General features: G+C 50.7%; 1 long non-coding RNA gene across 2 annotated transcripts in view; it reads left to right on the top strand.

The window, feature by feature from the left end:
• The window catches only part of LOC141371738 (uncharacterized), a 32,152-nt gene extending 21,752 nt beyond the window's left edge, over nucleotides 1-10,400 (top strand). Inside the window, exons 1-3 of one of the 2 annotated variants that reach the window (XR_012376917.1) lie at nucleotides 5,928-6,190; nucleotides 8,973-9,421; nucleotides 9,983-10,400. This is a non-coding gene — a long non-coding RNA (uncharacterized lncRNA). Of the gene's footprint in view, nucleotides 1-5,927; nucleotides 6,191-8,972; nucleotides 9,422-9,982 lie in introns of those variants that run through there. The other variant, XR_012376916.1, reaches the window with a different exon arrangement.
• Nucleotides 10,401-13,684: the final 3,284 nt, after the last annotated feature.

The following is a 13,684-nucleotide window of genomic DNA, read 5'->3' as shown; positions in this document are numbered from 1 at the left end:
ATTGCTAAATTCTATTGGTTAAGGATTTCTAATTTCTAAGGCTTTTTAAGGATTTTTGCATTTTTTTCATGAAGGATATTGGTCTGTAGTTTTTTTTTGTTTTGTACTGTCTTTGGTTTTAGTATTACGGTGATAACTACTTACCTAAAATGAATTGGAGGAAATGTTTCCTCCACTGAGAAGAGACTCTGTAGAACTGATGTTAATTTTTCTTTGATTGTGTTCAGTAGAATTCTCTAGTAAAATTATCTGGGCTTGGGTATTTCTTTTTTGGAAGGCTTTTAATTATGAGTTCAATTTCTTTAATAGTTAAGGGGCTATTCTAATGATCGATTTCAGACTGGTGAGATGTGGTGGTTGTGAGTCCTTGAGGAAGGGGTACATCTTGCTAAATTGTCTGACTTGACATTGGTGCTTGTAGTTATGTGTAGAGTTGTTCTTAGTATTCCCTCATTATTCTTCAGGCGTCTGCGGTGCCTGCAGTGACATCCATCCTGTTTTGTTCCTGATATTGGTAATTTGTGTCCTCTCTTTTTCTTTTCATCCAGTCTTGCTGGATGTTTATTAATTTTGTTGATCCCTACAAAGAGCCAGTTCTTTGTTTCATTGATTTTCTCTATTGTTTTTCTGTTTTCATTTCCATTGATCTCTGCTTTTCTTAATTAGTTACTTTGTTCTGTTTTCTTTGGGTTTCATTTGCTTTTCTTCTTTTGTTTCTCCTTTAGTGTCAAAGCTGAGGTCATTAATTTCTAAGCTTCCTTATTTCCTAATATAGGCTTTTAATGCTATAAATTTCTCTTTAGGTGATGCTTTACCTGTATCCCATACATGTTGATATTGCTTTTTATTTTGTGTTGTGTTTTCATTTTCATTCAGTTCAAAATATTTTCTAGTTTTCCTTATGACTTCTTCATTCTGTGGGTTATTCTGAAGTGTGTTACTTAGTTTCCAAATATTTGGAGATTTCCATATAGTTTCTGCTATTGATTTCTGATTTAATTCTATTGTGGCAGACAGTATACTGTATGTGACTTAAATACTTTTACATTTATTGAGACTTATTTCACAGCCCAGGGTTTAGCCTTCTTGGTTTATGTTCTGTGGGCGCTTGAAAAGATATGTATTGGGGCGCCTGGGTGGCTCAGTCGTTAAGGGTCTGCCTTGGGCTCAGGTCATGATCCCAGGGTCCTGGGATCGAGCCCCGTGCCAGGCTCCCTGCTCCGCGGGAAGCCTGCTTCTCTCTCTCCCACTCCCCCTGCTTGTGTTCCCTCTCTAGCTGTGTCTCTGTCAAATAAATAAATAAAATCTTTAAAAATAAATAAATAAATAAGAAAGAAAAGATATGTATTCTGCTGTTGGTCAGTGTCCTATACATGTTGATTGGATCATGTTGGTTAATAGTATTGTTGAGTTCTGTATCCTTACTGATGTTCTGTATCCTTACTGATGTTCTGTCTAGTTGTTCTGTCGGTTGTTGAGAGAGGGGTGTTGAAATCTGCAATTATAATTGTGGATTTGTGTATTTCTTCTTTCAATTCGATTAGTTTTTGCATCATATATTTTGAAGCTCTCTTGTTTGGTGTGTACACATTTAGGATTGCTGTGTGTTCTTGGTGGAGTGATCTTTTATAATTATATAGTATCCCTCTCTGTGATTTTTTTAGTGATTCTACTTTGAGGTCTGTTTTATCTGATATTAATATAGCTATGTTTTCTTTCCTTTGTGTAATATTTGCATGACATATCTTTTCCTATCATCTTATTTTATTTTCCTATCTTTTTACTTTTTACTTTAAAATATATCATTATATTTGAAGGGAGCTTTTTGTAGACATCATATAGTTGGGTCATTTTTTTTTTCCCTAGGTAAAGAACTTTATTAACCTTGTTTCAAACTTTATTCCCAGGCTTCTTCAGCTTAATTAGCTGCAAAGAATGAATTGTGTATAAGTAAAAACTGAGAAGAGCTGCAGTGTCCAAGGGACTTGGGCTTAAAAATATTAGAGATCTAGATTTTATCAGATCCATGAACAAAATTTTAAAAAGCAGTCATAATATAAAATAGCAGCTCCTAGTAACTTCAAGTTTTATCTTCTTCAGAAGTTGACTCAATTCAGTTTGCTTCATTCTTGGAAGCTTCATCAAAATTCTCCACAAGATCTGGGACTTCATCATCATCCTCTCCGGTAGGAAGTGGTGCTTTTCCGCCCACAGATTGTGTGGGCAGAGCTTCAGCCAGTCTTCTTAAACTAGTTTGGATCATGTTTTTTAATCCACATGGACAATCTGTGTCTTTAAATTGGTATTTTTTTAGACCATTTACATTTAACATAATCATTGATATGTTAGAGTTCAAGTCCACATTTTATTTTCTGTTTTATTTCTCTATTTTCCTATAGTTCATGTGGACTTTTTTTTATAATTCAATTTTGATTTATCTGTAGTGTTTTTAAATCTTAAAACTGAAAATGTTACATTATTTATACTTAACTTATCATAGTCTATGTTTGTTGACTTATTCACTTGAGTGAAGTATAGAAACCTTACTTCCCTTTACTCTCCTTGCTTATAATGTAATTGTCTTAAAAATCTCCTCTGTGTTCATTATCGAACCATATCATTTCGAACCATAACAGAAAGTGTTATAGTTTTTGTTTCTTTTTTTTTTTTTTAAGATTTTATTTATTTATTTGACAGAGAGAGAGACAGCAAGAGCAGGAACACAAGCAGGGGGAGTGCGAGAGGGAGAAGCAGGCTCCCTGCGGAGCAGCGAGCCCGACGACGTGGGACTCAATCCCAGGACCCCGGGATCATGACCTGAGCTGAAGGCAGACGTCTAATGACTGAGCCATCCAGGTGCCCTATAGTTTTTGTTTCAACTGTCAAATATAATTCAGAAAACTCAAGGGAAGGAAAACTTATTGTATTTACCCATATTTTTTCTTACCATGTTCTTTCTTATTTCCTGATGTTTCAAGGTTCCTTCTTTTATCATTTCCTCTTCATTTAGAGGACTTCCTTTGGCCTGTTTTTTTAGGGTAGGTCTGCTGATGACAAATTCTTATTTTTCCTTCATTTGAGAATGTCTTAATTTCCCCTTCATTCCTGAAGGATATTTTTACTAGGTATACAGATCTTTTCTTTTAGCACTTGAGAAATAGTATGTCACTTTCTTCTGGCCTCCATGGTTTCTGATGAGAAATCCACTGTCATTCAAATCGTTTTTCTTATATATGGTGTCATTTCACTTTCAAGATTTTTTCTTGGTCCTTGGTTTTCAGAAGTTTAATGATGATGTGTTTTGGCATGGATTTCTTTGAATTTATGCTGCTCTGGGTTCACACAGCTTTCTGAAGGTGTAGGTTTTAGAAATCTTTCGGCTATTCAGATTATATATATAATTTCAGTGTTCTCTCTTCTAGTCACTGGTTATTTCCTGTCTCCTCAATTCTGTTGTTATCTATTTTTTTAAAAAATTTCAGTTATTGTATTTTTCAATTCCAATTTCCCCATTTTTTATACCTTTTTCCCCTGAGACTTTGTTTCTTTCCTGAGGGTTTTTATTTTTTCATTTTTTTAAAGAGTATTTGTAATTGTTTGTTGAAGTATTTTATCATGCTTGCTTTAAAATGTTTGTCAGGGGGCACCTGGGTGGCTCAAGTCAGTAAAGCATCTGACTCTTGATTTCAGCTCAGGTCATGATCTCAGGGTTGTGGGATCAAGCCCCACATTGGACTCCATCCTCAGGGTAGAGTCTGCTTAGATTTTCTCCTTCTCCCTCTGGCCCTTCCCCCTCTAATAAATAAATAAATATATTTTTAAAAGATTTTATTTATTAATTTGACAGAGAAAGACACAGCGAGAGAGGGAACACAAGCAGGGGGAGTGGGAGAGGGAGAAGCAGGCTTCCCGCTGAGCAGGGAGCCCGATGCGGGGCTCCATCCCAGGACTCTGGGATCATGACCTGAGCCGAAGGCAGTCGCTTAACCAACTGAGCAACCCAGGTGCGCCTAAATAAATCTTTTTTTTTAAAAAAAGTTTTCTGCCATGTGAGGCTGCCCCCATTTCCAGCCCTTTGGCTGGAGAGAGCAGGCTTTTGTTGTTGTTTTTTTTTTTTTGTCTGTGCCTGTTGGTGCTTGTGGGTTCTTCAATTCTAAGTCTGGGATATAGGAGGCGAGAAGAAAACCCAGGGAATTCATCACCATGTTGTCTCTTGGTCCCAAGGTCATAGTTGTCTTATGTTTGATTTATATTTAATATCCAGGTTTTTAGCAGAAGGAATAAGAAAAGGTCCATTTATACCATCTTCCCAGAGTAGAAATTTCTAAGAATGGTTTTTACATTTTTTAATGGTTAGGGAGAAATTTTTCAAAAGAATATTATTTTATGACACATGAAAAGTATATGAAATTCAAATTTCAATGTCTACAGATAAAGCTTTATTGGAAAACAGTCTCACCCATTCACACACCGTCTCCACTGCTGAGCAGTAGCACCGCAGAGACCGTAAGCTTGCAAAGCCTCAAGTATTTATTCTCGCCCTTTACCAAACTGTTCTTCAGCCGCTGGATTAAGATCTAGAATGATTTTTAAAAACAAGCAAAATAAAAACTGGAAATCAACGAGAAAAGGAAACAACCTGCCAGAAGTTTGGGTAGGAGCTGGGAATAGGCATTTCACCATAGAGCAGGAGGTGTGAGAGCCTCATTGCGTCCTCAGGTGGCTGAGTCCACCCTCCCCTCTGCTGGTCTCCGAGGCACAGGCTGGTTCCGACCACATGGGCTCGTGAGGCTTCTCCACCGTCTGCCCCAAAGCTGCTGGTTTTCAGGGCTTTGCCCACCTGCTGCGGCTGTCATCTGAAGGGGCCGGGTGTCGTGCTGTATGCTTCTGGTCAACCTCCAGAATCCTAAGATGGTGGTTTTTGACAATTTTGTCAAGTTTTATTATTGCTTTTTGGGGAGGGGATGTATCAATTGAAATATTTTGTAGTAGAATTATTGTAGAGAAGAGAAAAGGTAAAATGAAAGGATCAGCTTCCGTGGGCAGCGTGCACATTCAGGAAGAGTGCAGGTTAGCACGGGGTAGGAAATACCGAGCAAGGACCCAAGTTTCCTAGAAGGGATGGATATGAGTTTTCAGATTGAAAGCAGTCGGCAAGTACCCAAGCTAATAAATGGGAAAATGAAAACCTATGCCAAGACATAGTATGGAAATATTTTAGAATATTTGCTACAGCCTCAGAGAGAGAATCCACATTAATGGGTATGGTACTGGGGAGTATCATTGAATTTTGCATGACATCATGTCCAAACTCAAATCTATTCTTAAATTACTCTAGAATAAAGGTAAAATTAGGACTTGTTCAGAAAGGTAGGGTCTCAAAGAATGTGTGACCCACATACTTGTTCTCAAAAAGCGATGGAGAGATGTGCTCCAATAACATGAGCCAGTAAGCCCCAGAGTGAGGGCTCGGGCAGCATCAGTCCTGGACGGAGCAGGGTGGGTGAGATGCTGGAGTGATGTCTGCATGGAGAAAAGTGAACGGATCAGGGAGGTGCTGCCAGAGATCGCAGGAAACCCAAGTGGGTGGAGGAAGAAAAAAGCAGTCAGTTCCTGGAGAAGGTCACATAAGAATAAAAATAATCATAAGCACAACTTTATAAATATTAAAACTTTTTTGTTTTCATGACATGTAGTGACTCGGCGGCATTTGGCTTTTCCATAGTTACGTCGAAATGGGAGCACTGGAAGGTTTGGCAGGGACACATGACCAGGTCTAACCAATTCGCATAAAAAATCAACCCTACCGAACCACTAAATACATAAGATACATAAGTACATTAATTGAAGTATTCTTTACGTGGAGTAAACTGAACCCATCGTGACAGGTGGACGCATGGTCACCAGCCACACATGGAGCGTTTCAGCTGCGCAGAAGGCTGTGTGTTCGCAGCCATCAGGCGGTCCCCCTCCGTGGCCCCGGGTGGATCTGGTTGTGTTCTGCCCTGTGGATGTGCCACTGTGTACTCAGCACCCAGCCACCCGGGTTCAAAGCCGCCCTGAAGAATGGAGTCGGGGCCACGCAGAAGCAGGAAGACCGGTCTCCCCAACCGGAGGCCTCTGCACCTGCTGTGTCAGCCCGGAGGCTCTTCCCCCACGTGTATGGGGTTTGCCTCCTCCCTTCATTCAGGTATGTTTTCTGCTGTCACCCCCTGCCCCCGGGGGCGCCCCCGGCCCCCTCTCCTTGCCTTGTGTTTCTCCATCGTCCTGTGGCCCCCCGACATCATAGCTCTTTGTGCTGCAGCGTCTGGGACACACACGTTTGTGGAGCGACTCAGTGTGGGCTCCCTGAGGACAAACGAGGCCTGTGTCTGGCATCTCGGTCATGTGCGAGCCTTACCTGGCTGACAGGGAGAGGTTGAGGGTCACTGCTGTAAATGTGAAATTTCCACCAGGACGTGCCCTTCAGGTGGCCTCACGTGCAGTCCCCAAGGGCACACGGGCCTCAAGAGTGACCAGCGCCAGGCCTGTGCCTGGCAGTCCGGGGACTCAGGGGCTGCAGGGAGGCCGCCGCTGTGCTCCGTGTTGTGTGAGGCTGCATCCCTGCCCAGACTGGCGGGAGGGTTTCTCCCTGGGCTGTGTCGGGACGGGATGGACACCTCTCCACCCCAGAGCTTTCTGGACGCTAACTTCTGTGTCCCGTGTCTTCTCGTGCACGGCTCAGCCTCAGCAGTGTCTCCGGAGCGGGGCGCCTCTCCGCACACCTGACCAGCTGGTGGAAATGCCCCAGACACAGTAAGGAGACCACCAGCGGCGGTCGAGGCCCGGGCGTGAGCGTCACGGTGCCATTAGCAGCCGTAGAACGGAATCGAAATGGGCCGGGCTGGAGCTGGTGAGGGGGCGTCCCGGTCTTGGCAGCTTCCAGGGGCCGCCTCGTGTGAGGAGCACAGCCCGAGCCCTGAGTTTTATCCGGGCTGATGTGCCTGCTATGCTGGTTGGATGATAATCGTGCAGAGTTTCTTCTAAACTTAATTTTGCAAACTGTCAAAATGGGATTGTTATATTTATCCCTTAAGTCATTAGGGAATAATAATTAGACCAAAAATGGTTTTAAATGTTTCTGTATTGATAATTTTTAGCTTTAAGTCAGGGCTGCCTGTTGGCTCTTGGGCCGGTATTTGGAACCGTCTCGGGACACTTCTGCTCGTGGCTGGAGGTGGTGGCTTGGGGCAGGGCGGCAGGCACCGAGGTTGCATCTGGGGCTCGCTGGTGTGCGCAGGTTCTCCCTCTGCAAGCCCTGCTCTGCCTGCCCTGCTACATGAACGGGTCTGGCGACCACAGCGGGTGTACTTGGGCAAGTCCCCCGTCCCGCCCGGGTGACGAGCTCAGCCCGAAGGAGCCCGTCAGCTCTGGGCCAGGACTGACCCCAGAACGTGCTTCCACGTGCTAAGCGCCTACGGCACGTCCTGTCCCAAACAAGCTAGCCTGCCAAACCCGCACATCAACTCCGGTGGGACTCGTGCTACAGGAGAGGAAACCCCGCTCAGAGGCTGGAGAACTGGCCCCAGGTCATTTCTCATCCTTCCCTGCTCTCTGTGTCCGAGAGCCCAGCACACATGACAGTGTTCAGGGCCGTGGGGCTCCCTCCCTCAGCAATCAGGGTAATTGTCAGAAGACAGACATGACTCGTATTCTCGAGGTGCTTGTGTTCCTGTGGGAAGAGACACACAGTAAACCAGTAAATAAGTAAGAAAACGCCAGATAGCAAGTACCAGACAGAATTAGGATAAGGCGATGTGATGGGGGGTGGGTTGTCACTTCTTCAGACGACTCTAAGGGCAGCATCTTCGTGGGAAGAGGTTATCTCTGCTGAGGTCTGGATGATATGTCAGAGTTAACCCTGTGAAGAGCAGGGGAAGAACATTCCAGAACATTCCAGACAGGGGGAGCACCTACATTTGCCCCGATGTGGCACAGCAGGTGCAGGGCAGGGCAGGCACAGGGGACAGCTGTGGATGGAGGGTCAGATCACAGTGGCCTTGGGGAGTCCAAGTGGCGACTTTGGGTTTTATGTGTAAGCACAGTGGGAAGTTGTTGGAAGGTGTTACTCTGGGGAATAATGGGATCTGAGTTTGGTTTGTAAGAGACCGTGTTGTCTGTGGGGTGGCACTGTGGGGCCCGTGGAGGTTCTATGGCAGCAGGGAAGTCTCCAGATGCTGTTGCCGTGGCCCCAGTTGGGGAGGGCGCTGTGGGCAGAGAGAAGTACAGGAGCACCTGGTTTGCAAGGGATTTCTGGCTTGGCTTGCTGGTGGCCTTGCTGGAGGTAACTGGGTGGAGGGGCAGTGTGGCCTGACTCAGCTGGAGAAAGCTGCTCTGTGGCGGTCACGCTGTGTGTGTGCGCGTCTTAGCGTCCTGGTGCGGTCCCAGAGATGGATGAGGGCTGGACACCTGCGTGCGGGATCTGAGGGTATCGACTGAGTTCGGGGAGAGAGCAGTGGGTGTGGACCGTCCATCTGGAGAGAAGGAAGGTGTCTACGGATTTAGGGTGGGATTGCTGTGTCGGCAGCGTCGGTGGGCAGATACGTGGGGGTTCTCCGTCCAGGGCAGCGAGGAAGCTGGCAGGGCACCAGACCTCTCTCTCCATCAGCCTGGCCTCCAGCATAACCGTCGTCCCTCTTCCTCCCTGTGAGAGGGGACTGCACACCTCCCAGGCCAAGCAGTCCTGGACTGATGTGACTGTCAGTCCTGGGGGAGCCCCCCGGCGGCGGCTGCCCTCCCCACCTCCCTGTTTCCGGATGCACTTTCTTGGTTTGGCTCAGGATCCTGACAAGAAAGGGGCAAGTGGGTGGGAGCCCCCGGAGTCAGCTCAGCCCTGGCTCAGCACAGGTGCTATCTCCAAATCCACTTGGAGTGACCCCGTGGATGAATCAATGACTGCCGTCATTCCTGAGGGAGGCCTTTTCTTGTTCTAGGTGTTGGAGAAAGCTTCTGGTCAAGGACTTGCCAAACCACAGTGAGATCCTGAGCTGCCACGTTCCCGGGACGCGTCTTTGCAACTCCTGCTCTCCCTCCCCCAGCACCCTTCCGGTCGGTGTTGACCCCTCCGTGTAGGAGGGCTCGGTTCTGCCAGGGTGCCTTCTGCATTACAGAAAACCCGTCCAGCAAACCCTCTGCACCCAGCCGAGGGTCTGCAGGCTGTGACATGGAAGGAACAGTTTGACCACCCATGGTCTTCTACCTCTGAGGGCAGGGCCGAGGCCTGTGGGGGGTAGGGGTGTGGTGGTCCCGCGATGGCCCAGGCACCTCCAGGACTCCGGCATCTGCTTTCTAGCTCATGCACAGCTCACTCCTGAAGCTCCCAGCGATCGTGTGAGACCCAGACGTGGAGGGCAGCCCTCTGCGTGGTTCCCGTGGAAATGAGGTATGCAGAGATGTAGCGAAGCCACTGAAGGCCACTGTGGACGTGGCTCGGTCCCTGGCAAGTGGGGCACGGATGGTACCGGGGAGGGGGGGACAAAGTGTTCAGGAAGTCCTCCATCAGACCTGGGCTGTGAGGCCAATCTGTCCCCCTTTCTGCCCAGTGCCGGCCTGTGATGCCCCCACCCGCCCAGCGGAGTGCCAGGGGAGATCCGGCCAGGGCTTAAACCCAGGGGGCGGTGACTGGGGCTGAGAGATGTGTCCTGGGTCACAGAGAGTGCACATCTGCATCGTTTAGAGGCCCACAAGTCACGGCAGCCGGCTCAGAGCCCCCCAGTGAGGGCTCTGCCCATGCCTCTCCCCCAGGCCCCGCGTGTCTCGTTTTCTCCCACTGAGCCCTGTGCCTCCTCCCGGCCCTCTGCCCCCAGCACCCTGCTTTCTTGCTCTGTGTGGCGATCCCCAAGGCACTTGTCACTGTCTCTGCCAGGGCTGGGGCCTGGCCCTCCTGCTCAGGGTGACTCTCCTGCCACATTCGATCCCCTCTCTCTTCCCTGCTCTTCCCCAGAGGCTCCTACCCTGTGCTGCTCCTGAGGGAGTGCTTCCGAGCCCTAAGCTGGCTGCCATCCGCAGTGCCGGTGGGGAGGCGGGGCTGCTGGTGGCCAGCGTCGTCCCTCGGACCCTCTTCTTCTGGGCCACGCACACCACCGAGGCGTGGGCCTCGGGGCCTTCTCACGGGGCCTTCCTGGGGTGAGCCTGGTGACGGGGGCTGGTCCCGGTTGTGGTCTCATCCTCCTGCATCGGCTCGGCCCATGGGTCAGATCCACAGCGCTACCTCACAGGCCACATCTTCGGAGACAGACAGACGTGGGATGCGGCGCAGACGGTGAGGCCTGTGGCCTGCAGACTCTGCAGCGGGCGGGACAGCGGGTGCTGCTCAGCCCTCCCCTTCGGACTCTGCCACAGAGTGCCGCCTGGGCGACTGCGGGCCGGCCTGGGACAGGTGCACGCCCGGCAGGGCTGGGCCCCGTAGACAGAGCCGCTCCTTTCTTCTCCGGATTCTCTGCTGCGTCCGCTCCCAAGATCCGCTGCTGACATTGCTTCGCGCCCCAGGAAGGGACAAACTGCTGCTTCCAGCCCTGCCCTCCGGCCCTCTTGCTGGGGGCTGCTGTGACCGCCCCCGGTGGAACACCGTCCTCTCCTTCCTCACCCCCTTGGCCAGGTGCTGGGTGCTGGACAGGCTGGATGCCTGTGGTCGTGCTGGTCGGCTCTGGCCGGTGGGCCACCCTCCCAGTGCAGTCCCGGTGCAGCCTGGAGTGACCACTTCTGAGCCATGCCCCCTCTGACTCAGCCTATCGTGCTGGAGAAAGGTGACCGTCCTCTACCCTTCTGAGACTTGATGGACTTCAGTAGGACAGTCGGGGGGCGGCGGAGGGGACAGCAGAGAGACAGCTGAGGGCCATCGGGGGCCGGCGGAGGGACACTGAGGGCCATTGGGAGCCGGCGGAGGGACACTGAGGGCATCGGCGGCCGGCGGAGGGACACTGAGGGCCATTGGGAGCCGGCGGAGGGACACTGAGGGCATCGGCGGCCGGCGGAGGGACACTGAGGGCATCGGCGGCCGGCGGAGGGACACTGAGGGCATCGGGGGCCGGCGGAGGGACACTGAGGGGCAGCAGAGGCCTCGGGGTACCTCTCGGTGTCTCTTCTTTGTTGTCCCCAGTGCTTGGAGCTGCCTCTTGCGTATTGGTTTCATGCCCTTGAGGGGCCTCCGGTGCTGCCCCAAGGCTGAGTTCTGTGGCACCGGGGGGAGGGCAGGCATCCCCCCACTTCTGCCAGAGCTGCTCAGCTTTCGTCTGTGTTATGCACATTGAATTTTGCTTGATTTCCCCGGGAAAGAGTTCCATTAGAGAAGAAAACTAGGATTTGAAAACCCCTGGTGGGCGTTAGCGCTGGAGGCGGGGCCTTCTGATGGGCTGTTTCTTTAGATCTCGACACCTGTCGGGGACCGTTTTCACATCATTTGAGAGGGAGAGGCCAAGGTTGGGGTTAGGTGAGATGTGAACGGGTGAGAGAATGCTCTGTCACCCAAGTGCAGAAGCAAGGGGCGTGGGACCCGTGGGCAGGGGCACCCCCAGAGGTCATCTTGGGTCACTGCATGCAGAGGGTCCCTGCTGCCCAGCATGGGGAGAGACCGGCTCCCGGCCAGGGCCCTGGAGCTCCAGGCGGGTGTTGAGGGGGGGCGAGCATAGAGGGGCCCTGTGCCCCGAACAGCAGTTTTCAGACAGACAGAGGGGCCAGAGTGCCCACCCCAGGTCGGGAGTGCTCAGCGCTCGTGTGGACGTTGAGGTGGCCCTGAGAGATCAGGTGGGCTGACATTTTTCCCCTTTATGGAGGGGGACAAGGCTCAGAAAGGTGACAGGAACCTCCTCCCATTTCATAAAAACAAAATGGGACAGCTGGGGACGGACCTGAGGTCCGACTCTGTGTGGCCAGTTTCATGCATTCAGGTGGCCCCGGGGTTGGGGACCGGATGGCGGGGCCCGAGTGAGGGAAGGGCGCCCGGCCCCCCTCCCGGCATGGAGGAACGGCTTGCTCAGCGGGCAAAGGCCTCTGCTCTTCAGCCGCCAGCCCTCCCGCTAACGCGCTCAGTGCAGAGTTGAATGAGCAGTTTCGCGTCCCCAGAATTTCCCACTGGACAATGTGCAGTCCCAGATCCCTGCCATAACTCGAGCCACAGGAGTAAGGCCTCCTCTGATTTGCTCTTCCTCTGCCCTCCCACGGCCGCAGCACCCACAGCTGGGGTCAGCCCGCCTGGGGAGCCCGTCCCAACCGGCAGAGACTTGTCCGCCTCCCGCGGCCCGCCTCTCGCCTCCTCTCGCCCCCTCCGCCTGACCGCGGGCCACCCAGCTCTCCTTGTCGTGCTGTGCAGACACTTGGAGTTCATACTGGGTTATCCATCGCATCCTCAAAGGGAGAATCACTGGTGTTTAGACCTTGGAGGTAACTGCCCTGTATCTGTCCTCCCCCCTCCCGCCCCGGGGGGCTCCCGGGCAGGCCGCCTGGGCCCAGATGCCGCCACACCTTGACCTGGCATCTGGCATTCCGTTAAAGAAACAAGCTGAGGTTATGGGGGGGGGGGGAGTGGGCAGGGGGCGCTTCCTTCGCACTGAGACTAATTCTCTCTCTTCCAATCACACATCCTGATGTTTGACAAGTTTAAATCATGCGGCCACTGTCAGCATGCCCCATCTGTCCCGTTCTGTCTCCCTTGTCCTCAAGCACGGTGCACTTTTGAGGCCTTGGGGGTGAAGAGGCCACACCGGTGCCCACGATTGCTTTGACTCTCATTTGGCCTTGCCTGCAGCTCACCTCTCAGAAGAGAGGTCTCCACGTGTCACGGGCTCCCCAGCTCTGCCTGAGAGCCCATACCACACCCAGGAAGCTTCCATGAGGTCGAAGCCGGAGGCCACCAGTGGGTCCTCCCCGCATTTCTTCTGTGTACCCCCAGAGCATGATAGAAGTTGCCCTAAGAGATTCCAGAGAAGAATCAGGGAGCACTTAAAAGAGGCATCACCTTGGTGAATAAATGGCGTGTTTCAGGAGTTGGGCGTCGATCCTTCTGTGTAGCCCCTCCCCAGCCCTGCCTCATCAGACCTGCTGCAGTGGGGTTAGAAGTTGCTGCCCCCCACGAACCCCACCTCGAGGTGTAGGGCAGCGACCTGAGGAGCTTGTTTCATCTCTCCTTGTCTCCCTAGTGGAGAGAAGAGCATCGATTCAGGATGTTAGGGCCTTGAATCTTTCTTTGTGCTTTGTAACGTCCTTTACAACCCTTCATGAAGGTCATTAAGGAGAGTGTTGAACTGGTTGGAAAAGGTGGAGGGCTCTCTTCCACTCGGTGCTCCCAACTCGCAGGAGCTGCGCCTCCCTTCGTGCCGGTGGACACGGACCCCACTGTTCCTTTAGTTGTACTGGGGGGGCGCCCGGCTGACTCCGTCAGTATAGAGTGTGACTCTGGATCTCGGGGTTGTGTTTGAGCCCCACGTTGGGTGTGAAGATTAGCTAAATATAAGTCTTAAAAAAATTAATTTTATTAGAGCCAAACTATTTAAATAATTTTATTTGTTTCATCCTTTGGTAGATGAGAAAAATACATTACAAAATACATTATACAGAGGACAGCTCACAGTACACATTACTAAGAACACAATCTACATTCCAGCCAGGGCTGGTGGTAAGTTCAGAAGAAAGCCACAGAGGCCTCGAGACC

This window comes from Callorhinus ursinus, unplaced genomic scaffold (assembly GCF_003265705.2).
Source record: "Callorhinus ursinus isolate GAN/ISIS: 27379988/994484 unplaced genomic scaffold, GSC_fseal_2.0 scaffold92, whole genome shotgun sequence".
In the NCBI taxonomy this organism is placed as follows: domain Eukaryota; kingdom Metazoa; phylum Chordata; class Mammalia; order Carnivora; family Otariidae; genus Callorhinus; species Callorhinus ursinus.
Note: the sequence above shows the minus strand (reverse complement) of the source record. Positions and strands in the feature narration are given on the sequence as shown.